Below are 13,356 nucleotides of genomic sequence, written 5' to 3' on the forward strand. Positions count from 1 at the left end.
TGAAATAATTTCATCCATCTTGAATTTGATTTTTTTTCATGAAATTTGCTAAAACTTCATCGATTTTTAGAAAAAAGTCCAGCGAATCTGAAAAAGGTTCATCTAATTTGAAAAAAAGTTCATCTAATTTGAAAAAAAGTTGATATATTTTAAGAAAAAGTTCATCAATTTTAACAAAAGTTCATAGAAATAAGACTGCCCATAAACGAAACCGGGAAAAAACAGTATGGGGGCTTCTAGAACCTTCCTAGAGCTGGGGCATTCATGAACATGAAAAATGGCCTAGTGGTTTGAGCGTTCCACTCGCAATCAACTGGTCCCTAGTTCGAACCCTGGTTCTGTCATGTTTTTGCAGTCGAAAAACATAGAAAAAAAATACCTCGGTCACCCCTACATGGGCCGGCGCAGCGCCCCGCGCGCCGGTTTGCAAAATGAACACAAACCGGCGCCTGCAGCGGTAAATAGGAAACGCCCTCGGTCCTCTCACACCTAACGTGGTCACGCTTGCTGGCCGAATCCTATTTGGCGCTCTAATCCGTATGCAGCGCACGAACGAGACTTGCCTGCTCCCTTCCCGTGCTCCCATCCGTGCTCCCGCGTACGTGGCTTGATTTGATTGGTAGAAAATAAGGCACGGGCCCACCCCCTGAAAATCAGGGGGGGAGATGATTAGATTAGAAAAAAAAAAGAGAAAAGGACAGCCGTAGAATGAAGTGGGAGCACGGATGGGAGCATGGGAAGGAAGCAGGCAAGTCGGATCATGCAGCGCACACACCTGATTGAAATGGGCTGGCCAATTTAGCACAGTGGCGGTAGTCCTGCTCTTCTTGTCTTTTTTTTTCTGTTTAGACCGGCTTTTGGTTTCTTTTTCTGTTCTTTCTTTTTATATTTTTCTTATATTCTCAAAATTACTGAAACTTTTCGAAAATTTTTGAAATTTTTGATTTTTTTTTGAATTCGTGAGCTTACATTCATTGACGTTGCTGCTGCTGCTGCTGCTGGTGCGGGTGGCGAGCAAGGAGGCGAGGCGGCCGGGGCTGATATCGCTGGAAGTCGACCATGGCGGCGGCGCTGCTCCTCCTGGCACTTGACGCAATCTCGCATCCCGCCAACTCCGACGCATGGGCCTCACCGCTGCCTCGCACTTCCGCAACTCCCGTCGAATACGTTCCGCGGCCGTAACAAAGGCGATGGAGCTGCGGCGGCGAACGAATGACAGTGGCGCTGACAATTTGGATCCCGTCTGGCTCGACGGTTCGAGAAGCCACTGCGATAGATAAAGTCGAAGGGAATTTGACAACGCCCAGGCAGAAGCACATGAGCAGCAAATGCCCTCAGCGGCGTCCTACTTAGCCACGCATAAACTTGGAGAAGATTGGAAGCGCAATAGATGTGCAAGCATTTCACTTACTGGCTAATAGTTGGAGGGTTTCGGCCCAATAAAACGGATTTCGGTCGAATTTCGGCCATCTCGGCCTGGGGCGAAATCTATCTTTCGGGTGAAGTTGGTCAAATTTTGGCAGAAATTTTAAAAAATGGCTGAAATTCATCTATCTTGGTCTGGGGCAATTTTTCTTTTTGAAGATCAAAAATCGAAACGCTGCTTGTGCATTGTTAGTGTTTTGTACTTTGTGGGTAATTCGCGCATGGGTTGTCTGTATTTGATTTCACTTGGTTTTCTATAAATTAACTGGACAACTCTTTTCTTCTTAATTAATTGACGAGGCAAGTTTTTTACCTCCGTTTCAGAAAAACTACTGGCTAATCGGAAAGATGTGGCTGCACCCGGGTGTACCCACGCCCTTATCTCAGCCGTACAGCACCTTGAGATTCGCACAAGAGTTGACTACTCGCAGGACTTCTTGCAGTGTATGGGCTGTAATCATAGAAAATTAATCCATGGAAGGGAATAGAGCTTGCACGTGAACTTGCTAGCTAATTTTTTTAAATAATACATTTTTATATTAAATTTCAGAAATATTACGCCGTAATTATATTTTTTAAAAATATTACCCAATTGGCTTACTGCTGACCGATTGGATCCAGCCGGCCTACTGCTGGTCGATTGGCCCCCAGACGGCCCACTGCCGGCCGATTGGATCCAGTCGGCCCACTACTGGCCGAATGGCACCCAATCTACTTTCTATAGGCCGACAGGTGCATGCACCCATCTATCTGTTGAATAGGTATTTGAAAAATGTTGAAGAAATATTTGAATAAAATTTGATCATGCATATAAAAATGTTAGTTAAGCATTTGAAAAAAAATGTTGCACAAGTATTTGAAAAATGTTGAACAAATATTTGAAAACTGTTGAATAGGTATTTGAAAAATGTTGAAGAAGTATTTTAAAAAATGTTGATCATGTATATATAAAAATGTTAATCAAGCATTTGCAACAAATGTTGAAGAAGTATTTGAAAAAAATATTGAACAAGTATTTGAAAAAATGTTGAACAAGTATTTCAAAAAATATTGATCATGTAAATAAAAATGTTGAACAAGTATTTGTAATTTTTTTATCATGTATATAAAAATGTTGAACAAGTATTTGAAAAAAAAAATGAACAAGTATTTAAAGAAATTTGAACAAGTATTTGAAAAAATAATATAGAAAAAAGGAAGAAATAATGGAGAAGACCGGCTCAGTCGCCTCTAGTTGGTCGCGGTCCCTTTTCTAACCAGTAACTGGAAACTAATGGGGTGGTTAGCTGCACTGGTGATTGCCATGGAGATCAGGCATTGATCCCCAACGCAGCTAATAACTACCCCACCAGCTTCCAGATGTTAAACATTTTTTCAAATACTTGTTCAATTTTTTTAAAATACTTGTTTACCATTTTTTAAATACTTGTTCAACATATTTTCAAATACTTGTTCAACATTTTTATATACATGATCAACATTTTTATAAATACTTGTTCAACATTTTTATATAAATGATTAATATTTTTTCAAATACTTGTTCAACATTTTTTGCAAATGCTTGATTAACATTTTTATATACATGATCAACATTTTTTTAAATGCTTCTTTAATATTTTTCAAATACCTATTCAACAGTTTTCAAATATTTGTTCAACATCTTTAAAGTACTTGCTCAATATTTTTTAAATGCTTGATTAACATCTTTATATGCATGATCAACATTTTTTCAAATACTTCTTCAACATTATTCAAATACCTATTCAACAGATAAATGAGTGCATGCACCTGTCGGCCTAGAGGAATCACACTGGGTGCCAATCGGCTAGCAGCGGGCCGACTGGGGCCAATCGGCCAGTAGTGGGCCGACTGGATCCAATCAGCCGGCAGTGGGCCGACTGGGAGCCAATCGACCAGCAGTAGGCCGACTGGATCCAATCGGTCAGCAGTAGGCCGATTGGGTAGTATTTTTAAAATATTTAATTACGGTGTAATATTTCTGAAATTTAATATAAAAAATGTATTATTTAAAAAAATTAGCAACTTGCTGCCTCCTATGTTTTACAGAATATTCCTACCAATAACTTACTAATATCTCGGGGCCTCCTATGTTTTACAGAATATTCCGCGCGCCAGAGGAGGTGCCGGGTCGGGAGGGGGGCGTGGGCAGGCAGCCTCCGCCCCTACCTCTCACTCGGCGCCGCTGGAGGTGGCGACTACTGCTGCTTCCCCTGGCTTCGGACCCAGGCCGATGTCGCTGGGCGCGCCGGGCCCCGAGACGGTGGTGGCTGGGGGAGCTTCAGTGGTCCAGGCAACATCACCTGGCTGCGCCCCGACGGCTTCAGCTCAGTTGAGCCCTGTTGGGGGTCGGGCAGGAGGCCCTACTCCGAACGGGGCCACGTGGGACGAGATCATCGCTTTTGGTGGGATTCCGGATCCTGTGTCCAAAGGTCGGCGGATGAGTTGCCACGTCCAGGATCAACCGGATGTTGATGATATGTAGTTAAGGTGCGCCATGCGGGCGGCCAAGCTTTGTGACATTGAAGTCACTACTGATATGTCAGTCAATACCTCAAATTCTATTTTGCATTTTTCTAATGATGAGATTATACATAATGCAAATCGGTTGGGAGTTTCACTAGGTAGTAATGGTAGTAAAATTTCTAAATCCGTTAATGTTATTCAGGATCTTGAAGCGGAGCGCATCTTAGAAATGATTCGAAACTTAGCGGCTATCAAACCTATAAACGATTCGGATATTGATGTGTTGGGAGGTAGGGTACTAGATAGCTTTTGTGCGGATCTTGCACCCTCACTTCCTGAGACGGAGGAGGATGAGTGTTCTATCTCCCCAAGGGATTCCATTCTTGCAGAAACCCTGGTGGTTAGATCCACTGAGCTCGGTTGTGAGGACCGAGTAGAGGACCAAAACAAGCCTCAACGCAAGTGGAAACGTAAGATTTATCCGGCTTCGGCTGTGCGTAGAAGTGCTAGAATCCGCACCACTAAAAATTCCATGATGAAATATGAAAGGAATCTTTTAAAATAGGAGAGGTCTTAAGGACTTGGCTAAAAGAACATTTCTAGTGGATGCATCTATAGAACACAAGTTGGATTGTATCGCCCTCTCCGAAACTGGAAGGGACAATTTTACTCCCCAGTTTCTTAGTAGTACTTTATCGGGAGGTGTTGATTTCGATTGGAATTGCTTGCTTCCAGGAGGAAGATCCGGTGGGATTTTACTTGGGGTTAAATGCGATACGTTGGAAGTCCGGAATGTGGTTATGGGTGATTTTGTGGTTAAGTTCGGGTCAGATCAAAGGCCGATGGGTTTAATTGGGCATTGGTGGCGGTGTATGGCGCCGCGCAGCCGGAACTCAAACCAGATTTTTTTGGCGGATTTAGTCCGTATTTGTGGTAGCGAGCAGCTCCCAATACTAGTTGGCGGCGATTTCAACATTATTCGACGTCGTGAGAAAAAAAATGATAACTTTGACGGCAGGCAGTCGTTTATGTTCAATACAATCATTGAAAGCTTGGATCTTAGAGAGATCGAGCTTTCCGATAGAAAATTGACTTCGGACAATACGTTACCAATCCCGACGTTTGAGAAGCTGGACCGAGTCCTCGCTAGTGTCGAATGGGAGTAGAAGTTTCCCCTTGTGATGGTCCAAGCGTTATCACGCGCGATCTCCGACCATACCCCATTGCTTGTTGACCCTGGAGAAGCAACGCATGTGGGAAACAAGAACACTTTTTCTTTTGAATTAGCATTGTTTGAAAGAGCAGGGTTCCTGGATCTGATAGCAAGAGAATGGGCTAAAGATTCAGGAGGGAGGTCGAATGTTGAAAGATGGCAGAATAAGATAAGGCACCTAAGACAGTTCTTATGTGGATGGGCCAAACATTTGAGTGGGATATATAAGGTTGAGAAGGAAAGACTCCTACTTATTCAATCCCTAGATTTAAAAGCTGAGTCCTCCATTCTAGATACCAGGGAGTTGGAAACTAAAGTGGAGGCGAAAATGAGACTGAAAGAACTGGTTCGAGAGGAGGAATTGAAGTGGGCACTTCAAGCTAAAGTTCGCAAAGTTGTCCAAGGGGATGATAACACTGAACTCTTCCATATGATTGCGAATGGCAAACATCAAAAGAAGAGAATCTTTTAGCTCGAGCAAGATGAGGGAACGATTTTAGGACATGAGAAGCTAAAATTATATGTCACCAATTACTACAAGCAGCTGTTTGGGCCTCCTGAGGATTATTTCTTATCCTTGGAGGAGTCGAGGGTTCAGGATATTTCTCAGCTAGCAGCGGATGAGAACGATATTTTGACTGCCTCATTTTCGGAGAAAGAGGTGTTTGAAGCAATTTCACAAATGAAGAATAATAAAGCTCCAGGGTCGGATGGTTTTCCGGCGGAGTTTTACAAAAAGTGCTGGCACATTATTAAAGGTGACTTGCTCCCGATGTTGCATGATTTATTCTATGGACAGTTGCAGCTATTTCACTTGAATTATGGAGCGATCACTTTGCTTCCTAAGAAAAAAGAGGCCGTGCGGATTAAACAGTTCAGGCCGATCTGTCTTCTTAATGTCAGCTTTAAAATTTTCACCAAGGTTGGGACTAATAGGCTTACGCAGATTGCGTAGTCTGTGGTGCAGTCGTCTCAAACTGCTTTCATGCCAGACAGAGACACCCTAGAAGGGGTTGTAGTCCTTCATGAAACACTCCATGAAATCCACATGAAAAAACTAGATGGGGTGATTTTCAAAGTGGATTTTGAGAAAGCGTATGATAAGGTAAAATGGCCATTTCTTCAGTAGGCCTTGCATATGAAAGGTTTCAATCAGTCCTGGAGAAACCAGGTAGACTCTTTCACGCAAAAATGGAGTGTTGGAATCAAAGTGAAGGATGACATAGGTCATTACTTCCAGACAAACTAGGGTTTAAGGCAAGGAGACCTGATGTCATCGATTCTGTTCAACATAGTGGTTGACATGTTGACAATTCTAATAGGAAGGGCTAAGGATGATGGCCAGGTAGGTGGCCTCGTTCCGCATTTATTTGACGGAGGAGTGTCTAGGAACATGAAGCATGATTTGGCAAAAGCTAGGAACATGAAGCTTGTGTTATGCCTATTCGAACAATTGTCGGGGTTAAAAATTAACTTCTATAAAAGTGAATTGTTCTTCTTTGGAAGAGCTAAAAACGAACAAGAAGCTTACAAACAATTGCTCGGGTGCGAATTGGGGTCTTTACCCTTCTCGTATTTGGGTATACCAATCCACCATCGCAAGCTTTCGAACAAAGAATGGAAGTGCATTGGGGATCGGGTTGAAAAAAACTAAGCTGCTGGAAGGGCAAGCTTATGTCATACGGAGGCCGAGTAATTCTTATTACTTCGGTACTCACGAGTATGCCTATGTTTCTCTTGTCCTTTTTTGAGGTACCAGTTGGAGTCTGGAAAAGGCTAGATTTCTATCGATCGCGCTTCTTCTGGCAGAGTGACGAATTAAAACGTAAGTACAAACTCGCTAAATGGGATATCATTTGTAGGCTGAAAGACCAAGGGGGTCTCGGCATTGAAAATTTAGAGGTGAAGAACAGATGTCTTCTCAGCAAGTGGTTGTATAAGCTATCTGTAGAGACGGATGCTACATGGGCCCAGATTCTGCGTAATAAGTACCTCCAATCCAAAACCTTATCGCATGTGATGGTAAGGCCCACTGATTCGCCCTTTTGGAAAGGACTGATGAGATTGAAGTCAGTCTTTTTCAACATGAAAATATTTCTAGTTGGAAATGGTACTACAACAAGATTCTGGGAGGATACATGGCTAGGGGAGACGCCCCTTGCACTCCAATATCCCTCTCTCTATAATATTGTTCAACAAAGAGATGCTTACATTGCAACAGTATTATAGTCCAATCCTCTTAATATTCAATTCAGGAGGATGTTAGCGGGGAACCGTTGGGTAGTTTGGATGTTCAACTATCTCAACAGCCCGATCAGTTGCGCTGGAAACTAACAAAGAATGGAGAGTTTTCGGTTAAATCCATGTATTTGGATGTTATCAATTCTAACTATATTCCTCATTCAAAATATGTTTGGAAATTCAAAGTACCTTTAAAAATTAAAGTGTTTATGTGGTTTGTCCATAAACAAGTCATTTTAACTAAGAACAATTTGGCAAAACGCAACTGGACAGGATCTACAAGATTGAGTTTCTGTAATTGTGATGAATCCATCAAATACCTCTTTCTTGAATGCCCTTTGCCAAAAAATTTGTGGCGGTCGGTCCACATAGCATTTAATATTACTCCTCCGAATACTATCAACACGTTATTTGGGACGTGGCCAGACGGGATAGATTCTGAAACAACGAGACATAATCGTGTAGGAGTATGTGCTTTATTGTGGGCAGTTTGGAACTGCAGAAACGATGGTTTTTAACAGAACAACAAATATTCATTTCTTGCAGGTTATCTTCCGGGCCACTACACTGATTCATATGTGGTCGCTACTCACTCTGACGAAGGCCAGGGAGCGTTTGGTTACTGGATCTATCCGATGGGAGATGGTAGCACGGGCTATCTTCAACCTGTTTGGATGACGGTCATGTAATAGGATAGGTGTTTAGTTTCCTATCTTAATTTTTTGCCTGACGGTTGTAGCTGTCCTTTTGTTTTGCTTATGCTCTTTGTGAGCCTTTTTACTTTTTGAGACATGAAGACTTTTATTGAACACCTTGCTTATAAATAATATGGCTGTATGCATCGTTCTGAGGCAGAGGCCGGGGGATAACCTCCTTTTAAAAAAAAAATCACCTCGCCAAAAAAAACACTAGTACTCCCTCCGTCCGAAAAAGCTTGTCCCAAGCTTGTTTCTTAAATGGATGTATCTAGCACTAACTTGGTGCTAGATGCATCCATTTGAGGAACAAGTTTTTTCGGACGGAGGAAATATCAGATTAGCTCGCTTATGACGACATAGCCCGCTTGCAGGGCAGAATCACATAACTGGATATACGCGTGTGCAAATACACAATGTGTATCAGAAACAAAAGGAAGAGATAAAAGATGCTACCTGTAGCAGCTTATCTCTCCTTCCTCTACGTCGACATCCACGAGGTTGGTGATATGTTGTCCTCCATTTTTTGTTCGACATGTGGAACCATGGTATGAGCGGCCGATGTTTGAACTACATGTCATCTTCTCTTTAGTAAGTCTCGTGTGGCTGGTTTTCGTCCCACTTGACCTGCTCTTCACTTGGTAAGTTATCATGACATACATTAGCATGATTTGCACTCACAAAAAGGTGTTTGCTAATCAATGCTCGTAATCTATTGCTCCTTTGGCCTTTTGGTGAAAACAAACAAAACACGTGGGTGAATGCGATAAAATCATAGTTTAAAAAACCGGACTGCCATTCATACCGGAAAAAAGGGAACCGACAAAGCTAATCATATTGTTCGGCAATCGGACCAAATAAAACTAGTCGAACCGGTTAGTTTTTTGAAAACCAGGTGCTAAAGCAAAGTGGTTGGATCAGTAGAATGCAAATTAGAAGAAAATATGCATGTTTATCATGGGATTCAAACCCAGTTCGCAGGGGATAGAGTCCGAGGGGCTTAAACCTGGACCGATATCCACCTTTATTAGGCATACTTGTTATAATGAAAGAAATATATCTATTTCACCTTTATTGTGTTAACAAATATTCTACTTCGAACCGGTCAACCGGATGAATCGACGACCTGACCATTGAAAACCTGAACTGACAGGCTCGCCAGTTCGATCTCCGATTCGTCTTTTTTAGCTAGGACTAAAATTCTAAAAAATCCTATGACTACTATAATGCAAAAACGAGGGGTGATGCAAACTGCACTCATAAATATATATATTACTTGGGTTTAATCTTGACAATTTAAATCCCCGGTGATAGTAAGAGGAAAAAGCGAGCAATCGTATTATTATCACTAAGTATAAAAAGATAGTTGGCTCCTTGTCTTAGTGATATGATGGGTGTAAATGGAATATATTATCAATAGTATGCCATTTTGCTTAATGCAATACTCCATTTAACTACTTAATCATTACAGATGCATGCTTCGTTACTGCTCTCTGGGAGGAGTACTAGACATTGATGCAGAGAAGGTCTCATTCTATGAATTTATGGACGTGATAGCTATATAATACCATCACATCATATATACTTCTTATATCATGAGCATGTAATATTTCAACTCAATACCTTGCTAATTTTACCATATTATTATTGTTGTTATTGGGTGAGGTATTGATGGTCAAAATATGAATTATATGGACTTTTATTTTTAGTATTTAATTATTCAATAACATTATAAATAATTAAAACTACACTATCCATTGATTACTTATTTCAACTAGAAAGCTAATGAGGTTGACACCCTTGTTGGAATTGTTGGGGACACGTGAAGTTTTATTTGTGTTGCAAAGCTAGGGATTGGTGTAGGCCACTTCTTCCACTTAGTGATAACTTGGTTTTCGCTCAGGTAAACTTGCCTGCTAGCTACAAACCCTTGCACTTGGGGTCCAACAACATTTTGCCTTGTGTATTCTTTTGGAGCAAGGACATCGCCAATAAAGCATGCCTACAGTGGTACGAAAGCATCGTCTAAAAGAAGACATTGTCAGCAAGGAATCCATATTTTTCAAAAAAAAATTTCAAAATCTCTTAGTAGTAATGAGAATTCATGCTCTTGTTAGTCTGAATTAGATTCGGTGTCTGATGCTCACAAACAAGTAAAGATTCATCAGTTAACATATTCCTAGTTTGCTAGCTCATCATTAAAACTAGTGGTATGTGATGCTTGGCTACGACAACCATTGAGCGTCTCTTCTCTACTAAACCATATTATGCATCACCAAGACTCATGGTTGTGTTTCTTAGCCACAACTATGATAATATAATTCTCAAATGCTTGAGTAATGCCCTGAACAATGTGCTTTTCTTGGCTGAAGATAAGTCACATTATGAAGGCATCATTGACTTTAACAATTGAGAAAAGTGAATATTTGGTCTATCCAAAACTAAAGGAATACCTATACGTTGTAAGGTGTTGGCATGAAATATTAGGATAAGACATTAGTGGCAATAACTTCTGTCGCTCAACATCGGGAATTTTAGAAGTTAAGCTTTAGATGGATCATGCATATAAGGTATTTTCTACTTAGTTTCTACTTCCGAAACATTTGAAGTGAACTTTGAATTTACAAGCAAACATGTATTTTCCTTTAATGAAAATTTAATGAGAAAATTCACACTCAGGTGTGTCTGAAGCATGTGTTCTAAGGCCGTTCTAATAGATAAGGTCGCACGCTATTTTACTTTGCAAGATTATCTTGGAAAAAGAGATGCATCTTATGATAATATAGAGAATAAAACTGATTACATGTGACATAACATAAGATCATTTAGGATCTAAAAATACAACACCAACTTAAAAGCTAAAGCTTATGTTAAATAGATTACCCAGCACGGCCATGCTTCTAACAAGAATACACAAATTCACATAATTTCACCATCAAATGTGCAATAACAAAGGAATAATTAGTCAACATGTCGCCAACACACATGTAGAAAACATCATGTGCGTAGGTTGGGCTAGCAAACATGACTATTCTTCTCCACCCATGACATCATCCTCGATAGTGAAATCCTATGGTGAGAAAGAAAAAGGTTAATTTAAATACACCCGTTCAACTCAATAGTTCACATGCAAAGCCTAGATGAAAGCCAATGAGAAAAGTCCTTACTGCATTCAGAGGGTTGGGAAAAAAAGCATCCAATGAGAAGTCATTGATGTCATTCAATTGATCATTAAGGACATGCTGATAACCAATACCTTCTTGCATAGGGTGAATGCTAACTCTGTCCCCTCCATAAAGCTTGTGAGTCATTGGGACAATATTTTATGTCTGAAGGTTGGAAAGTGGAGAAATAGTTTTCCGGTATTAACTATACCAGGTGTAGAGTTTTCATGTAACATCATTCTGACTGAGCTTGTGTTTCGTTCTATGATGAATAACTCCATCTGCTCACTGAAGCCTTCCACTGGTGTACTGTTGCTCGCGCCCATAACCATCACAGGTGGTGACACAGGAGTACTACCGTAGGCATTCAACATCCCTACAAAGCTTTGGTTGCTAGGTGTGTTGAATGGAACCATTTTCACACTATGGCCTACAACCGATGTAGTGTTTCTTATGGATGTTGCCATTTAATTTTGTAGGGGCATCTGGATATGCAGCGTTACATATCTTGGTAGTTTGTGTATCCCCGGGATGTTTGCATGTGATAGGATGGGAGATATTACACCTCTATGAAGAACACCAGTCAATGTCGCATGTTTTGTAGAATTGTATGAAGGATTTGGAAACTTTCCTTTGCTTGTCTCCACCAGCTTGCCACACATGCGGTCAGCATAGGAATCACCAAAACTATATGAAGGAAATTCATCTAACGTTGTGTCGTTGGGTATGTTGTTGCATAGGCTGCCGGGAGGATCAATGGAACCAGCGAATCTTCCCACATCTGACAGTTGTGGTGCGGCATACTTGTTCATTCTACCATCATGGATGCATGACCCCATGCACGAGTGTCCATGTGTGTTCACCAGCTTAGCTAATGACCTAGTGAACCAAAATTGTTTGGACTCAAGAGACCAGAGGACATACACCATCTTTCATGTTCATGGTTACACATGAAACTCCCCTGGTTGTTCATGTTGTTGTAGGATGAATTCCGTCTTTCAGAGGCATCACCAAATGGATTTGATTTGACTCTTCTCAAGTGCAATCTATACTTCTGAAATAAAAATATAGACAAAAAAACCAGGTATGAGATGCACACTCATGGAAAAAAAAAGTAAGGATAGCATGTGGGAACAAAAAGAAATGGAACTGTTACATGTATTAAAAAGTACTTTAAAGTGCAGGGCATCCATTGTATAAGAAGACTGATTACAGGGAAAAATTGAATTCAACACACATCTTGTGCATTACTAATGCTTACCTTCATATTTCCCCACAAAATAAAAGCTTGCACTTATATATGAAAAAAATGTTAGACTAGAAAAGATAGGAACACACAGAGTGAAATTAAGCATAAGGGATCAAAAATAAACCTGTAGATGACTCGCAATATTCGCTCGATGAGGTAATCCACGTTCATTAGTTTCAATATCTTTTTTGGAACAGCCTCTACAAAAAAAGTAATAAACTTTGTTAATCGAAAAGAAATCTACGAACCAAAAGAATTGTATCGATGAAGAAGGCACAAAATATGAGATCTTACTGTCTAGGCCGATCTGATTAATAGCTTCTAGAAATTTGTTCTGAAGCTCAATTGTCTATACTACCCTTGGCTTCTTCCAGGTGTTGAATACGTGTGTGCTCTCTTTGTTCTCTAAGTCCTTACGCGTGGCAGCAGTCCCTGGCTGCACTCTGTCATCATTGTCATGATCAACGTTGTTTTTGTTGATGTGGCTTATTGCTTTGAGTTTTCTCCTCCTTTCAACTTGCTGCCATACGTTTTTTTAGCTCTTTGGTACACACTGGCTTCACCAAATAGTCGGATGCCCCATGAGTTATCCCCTTCATCACAGCCTTCTTGTCGCAATGCATAGAATCACTGCATGCCATATGACCTTATCTTTGCAATTTACAAATTCACAAAAATCTATGAACTGGACATAATTTTTCCCAATGAGGAATCGATTCCGGTCCGACCCCCCAACCCCCACGTCATCCTCTCTGGACGAATCGGGGGCGAAACCCTAGCCGCCTCATCAAGGCCCTCCTCCCTGCTCTCCCCTACCCCGCCGCCGTCGCCGGGCCTGGCCCGCGCGGTGGTGGGTGGCGGCGGGGCATCCCCTTGCGCCTTATG

The 13,356-nt window shown here is 41.1% G+C and overlaps 1 pseudogene; it reads right to left on the reverse strand.

Annotated features, from left to right (window-relative positions):
• Nucleotides 1–11,689: 11,689 nt before the first annotated feature.
• Nucleotides 11,690–13,112, reverse strand: LOC119339599 (annotated as a pseudogene).
• Nucleotides 13,113–13,356: the final 244 nt, after the last annotated feature.

This window comes from Triticum dicoccoides, chromosome 7B (genome assembly GCF_002162155.2).
Source record: "Triticum dicoccoides isolate Atlit2015 ecotype Zavitan chromosome 7B, WEW_v2.0, whole genome shotgun sequence".
NCBI lineage: Eukaryota > Viridiplantae > Streptophyta > Magnoliopsida > Poales > Poaceae > Triticum > Triticum dicoccoides.